This window comes from Physeter macrocephalus, chromosome 4 (assembly GCF_002837175.3).
Source record: "Physeter macrocephalus isolate SW-GA chromosome 4, ASM283717v5, whole genome shotgun sequence".
Taxonomy (NCBI): Eukaryota; Metazoa; Chordata; class Mammalia; order Artiodactyla; family Physeteridae; genus Physeter; species Physeter macrocephalus.
In genome coordinates this window covers 25,719,752-25,729,588 of record NC_041217.1, presented here as the reverse complement: position 1 = coordinate 25,729,588, position 9,837 = coordinate 25,719,752, and positions in this window count along the sequence as shown.

Here is a 9,837-nt window from a genome sequence, read left to right as displayed (position 1 = left end):
TTAGAGGGAATGTGTTTTTTTCCTGTTTTCTTGGTGTCCTGCAGGCTCTCAGAACAAAGTCTCCCCATTTCTCTGCCTTTAGTAAAGAAGAACCTAACCTAACCCTAACTTAGCCCTAACCCTAATCCTTAACTGCTCTCCTAGACTAGGACTTCTTCCTATTGGGTCTTGGGAGAACATGAGATGGTCTTAAAACTTTATTTTGTTTTACCCACTAAGAAACTTCTTTGAGATCAACCTTTTAAATGGCTCTATTCTAGTTCATCATTCAGACTTCCCATTTGCCATTCTCCCCCTTTTTCTTTAGTGAAAAAACATAATTTTATTCTAGGCAGCAGTTTACTGAGCCAAAGGACTATATTTCTATGTCTTCATTGCAGCTAGCAGTCCATGTTACTGAGTCCTGGCCAATAACATGTAGGCAGAAGTGTGTTGTGGGACTTATGGGAGGGCAGCCATAGGCATGGTGGTTGGGGTTGTCACAGCCATCATGAACTTTAAATTGACCTTGAGGATGGAAGTCACTTGCTTGGATGTTAGAACAGAAAGTTATCCCTAGGCTACCTACTTTAGATTCCTTTTACACTGCCCAAGAAACAAATATCTATCTTGTTTCAGTAAGTATTATTTGGGGCATTAGTGAAATTCAAATCAAAATACCAAGAGGATTTTTATCTATTTGACACTTGGTAGGCTGTTTGAAAATCTACATGGAAAAGTAGAGGGAGAATAGCCAAAACATTTGTGAAAAGTACTATAATGTAGATGGACTATGAGATTATCAATACTTATTATAAATTAGAGTATATAGCTAAAACAGTTTTCTTTCTTTTTTTTTTTTTTTGGTATGCGGGCCTCTCACTGTTGTGGCCTCTCCCGTTGCGGAGCGCAGGCTCCGGACGCGCAGGCCCAGCGGCCATGGCTTACGGGCCCAGCCGCTCCGCGGCATGTGGGATCTTCCCGGATCGGGGCACGAACCCGTGTCCCCTGCATCGGCAGGCGGACTCTCAACCACTGCGCCACCAGGGAAGCCCAGTTTTTTCTTTATGAAAATAGACAAATTGATCAAAGCAATAAAACAGAAATCCAAAAAACAGCCACGAATATACAGAATCCTGATTTATGAGAGAATAGACATGGCTTATCATAGGGGAGATGATGGATTATTCAGTAAACAAATTGGGATGATTAGCTATTCATATGGAAAAATAACAAAGTTGGAGCATTATCTCACACTCTACATACCAAAAATATCAATTCTTAGTAGATTAAATACTTAAATGTGGATACACATAAAAATTTAAATGTGAAAGAGAGAATCGCAAAATTTTTAGAAGAAATATAGAAGAATCTTTGTGAACTCAGTGGAAGGAAACATTTCCTAAATAAAACACAAAACTTGCTAACCAGAAAAGAAAGGATTTCTAAATTCAATTACCTTAAAATTTAAAAAACTTGTTATCAAATAACATCATAAAGGAAAAGACAAGTTATAATCTGAGTGAAGATATTTGTAACTCATCTAATTGACAAAATATTAGAATCCAGAAAACATAAGATAAAGCAATATAAAAAATATAACCCAACAGAAAAATGGGCATCAGACATGAACAGGCATTTCCATTAAAAAAATGCAAATATCATATAAACATCTGACAACATGTTCAACAACACTAGCAAATAAATAAATGCTAATTAAGAAAACAATGAAATACCATATACACCTACTAGATTGGCAAAAATTAAGGTATATGTTAATGTCAAGTATTGATGGGAATGTAGAACAAAGGAAAAGTTTAGACACTGCTGGTGACAGTTTAAATTGATACAACCACTTTCGGAACAGTTTCCCACACCTTATGACTCAGCAATCAATTCCTAACTATATGCCCCAGAAACCCTTATGCACTTGTGTACCGGGGCCATGTTACAAGAACATTCATATCAGTATTGTCTGTAATAGCCAAAATGTCTTACAGAGGAAAATGAATAAATATATTGTAGTATAGTCATACCTTGGACTACTATACTGCATGAAAAATAAAAACTTCCACTCCACACAATAATATGAATTAATTTTAGAAACTTGATGTTTAAGAGAAAGCAGATGCCAGATGTTGACACATGTATGCCCCTCCCCACACTTTCTTTTTCATATTTAAAGACAATTTTTTTAGAGAAATTTTAGGTTCACAGCAAAAATAAGGGGAAGGTACACAGATTTTCCATATACCTCTGTCCCCGCTAATGCGTAGCCTTTTGCATTATCAGCATCCCAGAGTACTACATTTGGTACAATTGATGAACCTACACGAACACATCATTATCATCCAAAGTCCACAGGTTACATTAGGATTCATTCTTTTTTTTTTTTTTGGCCGTGCTGCACGGCATGTGGGATCTTAGTTCCCTGACCAGGGATCAAACCCGTGTCCCCTGCATTGAAAGGTGGATTCTTTACCACTGGACCACCAGGGAAGTCCAGGATTCATTCTTGATGTTGTACATTCTGTGGGTTTGGACATGGACATTCATATAAGATTTAATTTTAACATATAAATAAAGCTTACCTCAAGAAAAAATCAACAACATTAGCTGAAAGAAAGCAGATGAAATAAAATAGTAAAGATAAAAGCAAAAATTAATGAGTCAAAAATAGAAAATAAGTAAAACTAATAAATTAATAATGCTGGTTCTTAAAAAAGTAAATGAAATAGGTAAACCATTAGCTGATCCAATAAAAAATGAGAACGCATACTGTAGAAAATTAAACGGGAAACTTTTTTAAAAACGGCATTAACTTGAAAAAGTCTGTGCAAATAAATTTGGAAATCCAGATAACACAGATAATTTCTTAGGAAAATACTCTTTCCCAAACTGACCTGCATAAAGAGAGAAACCTTAAGCAGACACATTTCCATAGGAGAAAGAAATAAAGTTATCAAGACACTACCCTACAAAAAAATCACAAGATCCGGATTATTTCACAGGTGAATTTTTACCAACACTTTATTTCTAGTTAAGCTTCAACATGTAAAGAGCTGTTACTCCCCTCCTTACAACAAGAAAAATGCTGAATGCACAAACTAAAAATCAATGAATTTTCTTAGATCCATCAAAGAATTGAAGTCATAGGGCAAACTTCCACCCTGTAATTTGGAGAGACATGCAAGTACAGATATCACAGCCAAGATCAAAGTCATTCAAGCCATTAACTGGTAGAAACATTTAATGGTAATTTTGACTAATTGCTGGGGGCTGAGCATAGACTAGCTTGAGAGTTAAACATTCCTAGGGGCCCAGGCTTAGGGAGGATTTCACACTTTTGAGGGATTTATACCTCCAGGTTCTCACATTGAAGACTGAAGAAAAATATCCTTGGGTTTCTAGCAGGGGGAAGGGAAAAGTAACCATTTAAAGATGTGCCCAGGGCTTCCCTGGTGGCGCAATGGTTAAGAATCCAACTGCCAATGCAGGAGACATGGGTTCGAGCCCTGGTCTGGGAAGATCCCACATGTCGCGGAGCAACCAAGTCTGTGCGCCACAACTACTGAGCCTGTGCTCTAGAGCCCGCGAGCCACAACTACTGAAGCCCGCGTGCTTACAGCCCATGCTCTGCAGCAAGAGAAGTCACCGAAATGAGAAGCCCCCGCACCGCAACGAAAACCCAACACAGCCAAAAATAAATAAATGAAATAAATTTATTAAAAATAATAATAATAAAAAATAAATAAAAGTGTGCCCAGAGTGAAAGAAAACATTTTGAAATATGGCCAGAGAGCATTCTCCATACCAAAGTTCTGCCCTCCAGGGGAAACTACTTTCCCAGAACCTTATCTTACTGGGAGAGAGGGTAAGCTCCAGCACTCTCTACCCTTTCTGTCTGAGGAAAAGAAAAAAAAATGATGAAACACATTTCTGAAGGGCAGAGCCCAGGGACTCAGGCCTGTTAATCATAAGATTATAGAACACTTATCCTCTCCAACACCTCACCACCACATCAACAGGGCTCCAATATAATAGTGGAGTACAACTGAGAGAGCTGTAAGACGAAGACTTAATTTAAGAAGGAGTTCTTAGCGAAACTCAAAGAAAACAAGGGAGGAAAAAACAAAAAAAGACCAGGAATTCTCAGTGCTACTTAAATGCCAGCATAGAGAAAAAAAGTCCAAATTCTATATACCTATACCTGAACTAATGCAAAAATCCTGAAATAAAGTATTAGTGAACAGAATCTTTTAGCACATTAAGAAAACAATACATATTTATCAGGTGGAGTTTCTTTCAGGAATATAAATATGATAGGATGAATGCAAGGATGGTTCAATATTATGAAATCCATTAATATAATTCATTATACTATGTGTTATAAGCTAAATATTATTTTAGCATCTCTGTAGATTATTAAAAAGACTTTTGACAAAATTCAACACCCATTCCTGATGAAAACTCCAAATAACATAGAAATTGATAGAACTTCAACATAATAAAACATAAAACCCACACCTAAAGTTAAGCTATTCTGTGACCATGAATTGGAAGTCTTAATATTGTTAATTTCCATTGAGGAAAGCAATATGGAGTTTCCTCAAATAACTAAAAATAGAAATACCATATAATCCAGCATTTCCACTCCTGGGTGTATATCTGAAGAAAATGAAAACTCTAATTTGAAAAGATATATGCACCCCAATGTTCATAGCAGCATTATATACAATTGCCAAGATACAGAAGAAACCTAAATGTCCAACAACAGATGAATGGATAAAAAAATATATACATGTATATGTATATGTATACACACACACACACACACACACACACACACACACACAATGGAGTACTACTCAGCAATAAAAAGAATGAAATTTTGCCATTTGCAGCAACATGGATGGACTTGGAGGGTATTATGCTAAGTGAAATGTCAGACACAGAAAGACAAATACTGTATGGTATCACTTATAGGTAGAATCTAGAAAATACAACAAACTAGTGAATATAGCAAAAAAGAAACAGACTCACAGATATAGAGAAAAAACTAGTGGTTACCAGTGTGGGGAGGGAAGGAAGAAGGGGCAATACAGGGGTAGGGGATTAGGAAGTACAAACTATTATGTATAAAATAAACTATAAGGATATATTGTATAACACAGGGAATACAGCCAATATTTTGTAATAACTATAAATGGAGTATAAACTTTAAAAATTGTGAATCACTATATTGTACACCTGTAACATATATAATATTGTACATGAACTACACTTCAATAAAAAAAGAAATTAGGTTCAGAAAACTTTTAAAAAGAGAATATATCTAGTGTTATAAATTGAACTATGTCTTTCAAAAAGATCTGTCCTAATCCCCAATACCTCTGAATGTGACCTTATTTGCCAGTAGGGTCCTTGTAGATGTAATTAAGTTAAATGATGTCATACTGGAGTAGGGTGGACCCTTAATCCAATATGGCTGTGTCCTTATACAAGAGGAAGCAGAGACACATATGGAAAAGATAACCATGTGACATCAGAGGCAAAGATTGGAGAGATGCATCTACAAACTAAGGAACACCAAGGATTGCAGGCAAACTCCAGAAGCTAGACAAGGCAAGGATCCTCTCCTACAGGTTTCAGAAGGAGCACAGCTCTGCCAACACCTTGATTTTGGACTTCTAACCTCCAGAAACGAGACAATAAATTTCTGTTGTTTTAAGCTACCCAGTTTTGTGGTAGTTTGTTAAGGAAGCCCTGGGAAATCTAGTAACATTTATGCATATATGTATGAATTTTTAAAAACTTATTTGTTTATTTTTGCAAAAAAGAAATTCAGAATGGGTAAACCAGAAACTAATGAAAGTGATTTCCTTTAGGGTGTGTGTGGCTACAAGGTGGAAGGTGTTGGGATGGCGAGAAGACAACTAGAAGCATACCTTTTTAAGCTTTGGCCTTTGAAACTTACAAATGTTTTATATAATAAAAGAATAAAATTAAATCAAAAACAGTGTAGAAAAACAAACCCGAAAATTGAATATCATCAGAAACCATTAACTACTAATGAAATTGATAATAAAACCACACAAAGAATTATTTCATGTAACTTTGGAACGTATTTACTCTAGCTATACATCTTTAGTGGGATATATTCAAAGTACAGAAAAGTAAAGCTTTGTATCCCAAAAGGCAGATTATGAGTGGCATTCTGAGTCTGATCAAAGGGACCTTCTTCAACTTACCTACCTCCTCCTGGATAAGATGCTGCTGCGATTGGAGAATGTTTTGTAATTCAGCTGCGATCCAGATGCCAGGGAAATTGGGTTAACTCCATTTCTTGCAGCTAAGTTGGACTTCCTTGGTTTCCACAAATGCAGAAGCCTGACCTTCTAGAAATAATAGCTAGAAATAATCAAGCTAGAAATAATCAAGCCCACACTCCTGGCTGAACTGGCAAGAGAGTGCATGGCGCCCAGAAAGGACAAAAGGGAGGTGCTGCAGGCACAGGTCAATATTCCATCGGTACTGGGGGCTCTACCTCCAGGAAACAGAAGCAGTCTCTACAGGGGGCAGAGCTACCATGAAGGTTGGAATTGCACTATTTAGTTTGTTGTTGAGACAGAGGTTGAAAGTCCTAATAGCATCTAGCAACACAGCGTACAAGGTCTTAGGAAGCTTAATTTGCTGAAGCAAAAAACAACCCTCACACTCCAAGTTCTTGGGAAGTTTTTAGGGATCTTCTAAGGAGTTGCTTCCTCTTTTGTCGTCTTTACCAGTTTGGCTCCTGGGCCCTTTCTCTCTGACTCCTCTGGCTTCACTTGGCCAGGTTTCTGCCATCTAAATATTCAAAATCCAATGAAACTTAGTTTGAATTTGAAGCCCCGTTTCAACTCATTCTTTGATCAAAAACTTTCCATAGCTCTCTGCTGTCTCCGGAATAAAACTCAAACACCTGGACCTGAATCGGGGCAGTTACATCACACTGTTTGCCCTCACATAAAACCTCACCCTGGCCACCACTGTCCCCCTCAACACCCTGTGCCCAGGCCTGGCCAGTCCTCTTAGCTTCTCAGCCTTCCTCTCTCCATCATGTTCCCAATTCCCTTTGTCTATGCAAATACTGTCCTCTCTTCACTGTTCAATTAGCATCGCATCTTCTCCATGAAGCTTTCCATGACATCCTGCACCAATTTTTTCTCTCTTTCCTGAAATTCTAAGGTACACATTTTTCTATTATTCAATTGCAAACTTTAATTCTACAAATGAACAAGGTTAGTATTAGCATAGTAGATGCTGAACACCTACTATGAGCTAGGAGTTGTTTTAGATGTTAGGGGTACAGTGATGAATAAGAATTTTTATGATCAGTGGAGCTGCAGTCCATGAGGAAAGAAACAGATGAGAAATGAACAATAAAGTAAGGTAAGAGTGAGGACTGGTAGAGGGGCCAATATCGAGAGACAGGGAAGACCTTGCTGAGGAGGTGCCATTCAAATGTCTTGGGGAAGAACCTTCCTTTTCAAAGGGCCAATAATGTAATATGAGTTTCTGAGGCAGAAAGATCTTTGGTGGAGCAGGAATAGCAAGGGAGCTGGTGTGACTGTTGTGGAGTGAACAAATGGGACATATTGATACATGCAGCCTTAGCTCACTGGGTAGCTTTTCAGATGCATTTCCTGTCTCCTCAAATAAGTGGTTCATTTCTGGAAGAAAGGGAGTGAATACCATTGATGCTCATGGAATCAGAGCATCTTAAAGCTGAAAGAACTTTAGAGATCTTGTATATCAAGTTCTCCCACTACAGATATTTGTGTTACCACAAGACTTTCCCAAGATTTATGCATTCAAGTTCCACCTATATGACTTTTCTTAAATGTATTTTAAGATAAAATGTTATATTACTACCATAAGTGGAAAACTAGTATCTTTTAAATTCACGCTAAAATAAGAACTTAGCCAATAAAAGATTATTCCCTGTGCCACCTAAAATCATCTCATGTACCCCCAGTGTTCTAATTGCCACCCTCTGCGCCATGTTGGCTACAATAGCCCTGAGAGGCAGTCGTGCAACTGTGGCTTGAGCACTGACAGGGAGGGGAACTCATCATGATGTGTGGCAGCTCATTCCATGTATTGCCAAGTACAATGGTCAGAAACAGTCAATAATTGCTGAGTGGATGATAGGCAAGTAAAATAAACAAAATTGAACTTAAGCCACGCCCAGGAATGTGGTATGAAGACCACCTGGAAAGTAACCAACTCCGTCTCTAACATTTCCTCTGCAGCAGGGAGAATGTGTCTTCCTTTGTAGGCTCATTCTATCTTGTTTTGTAACTTTCTGTAGTTAGATATCTGCTCATTTTCAAACAGGTGGAATGACTGGGACCATAAAGGAGTCGATTTATCTCTGGTAGTTGTGAACTTCTGCAAACCTATACTTTTGCTAACTTAGAATGTGAAGCCTGGCACTTCATTGATTATTGTTTAGCAAGAAGAAATTAATCAATAAGGTTATAACATTTAATTATATTTTTTGTTTTCCATTACAAAAGCAATGCATGACCAATGTAGAAAATTTGAGGGGAAAATAGAAAAATTCATAAAAAAGTGAAGATGACTTTTTTTTTTTTTTTTTTTTTTTTTTTTCAGTACACGGGCCTCTCACTGTCGTGGCCTCTCCCGTTGCGGAGCACAGGCTCCGGACGCGCAGGCTCAGTGGCCATGGCCCACGGGCCCAGCCGCTCTGCGGCATGTGGGATCCTCCCGGACCGGGGCACGAACCCGCGTTCCCTGCATCGGCAGGCGGACTCTCAACCACTGCGCTACCAGGGAAGCCCCGAAGATGACTTTTAATGCCACTGCCCAAGATAGCTTCTGCTAACATTCTGGTATGCTATTTTATACATACATCAAATAGCATGTATTTGGAATTATATAATACAAACTCTTTAGTTGCTTTTTCCCCTACTAACTGATAGATCACAAGTGTTTTTCTCCTGTAAAATATGGAAGCATAAAATTCATATGGTTATGACACAACTAAATTAAATTAATTAACTAAATATCTTCCTATTCTAAAACTTTTAGGTTTTAACATATTTCTATAAAGATGTGAAAAGCAACCTTAAGCTATGTTTTTGTCTAGGTGTGATAATCTATAGGATAAATTCCCAGGAGTGCACTGCTGAAGCAAAAGTAATGCACATTTTTAAGGCTTTCGCTGTTTCTGCTGTCTTTTCTTTCAAAAGTTTATATAGATTTATGTTTCTATAGTCAGTGTATGAGAGTATATTTCCCTGCACACTTTTTTTTTGAATTTTTGAATTTTATTTTATTTATTTTTTATACAGTAGGTTCTTATTAGTCATCAATTTTATACACATTAGTGTATACATGTCAATCCCAATCGCCCAATTAATCACACCACCACCGCCACCCCCCCGCTGCTTTTCCCCCGTTGGTGTCCATACATTTGTTCTCTACATCTGTGTCTCAATTTCTGCCCTGCAAACTGGTTCATCTGTACCATTTTTCTAGATTCCACATATATGCGTTAATATACGATAGTTGCTTTTCTCTTTCTGACTTACTTCACTTTGTAAGACAGACTCTAGATCCATCCACGTCTCAACAAATGACCCAATTTCGTTCCTTTTTATGGCTGAGTAATATTCCATTGTATATATGTACCATACCTTCTTTATCCATTCATCTGTCAATGGGCATTTAGGTTGCTTCCATGACCTGACTATTGTAAATAGTGCTGCAATGAACATTGGGGTGCATGTGTCTTTTTGAATTATGGTTTTCTCTGGGTATATGCCCAGCAGTGGGATTGCTGGATCATAT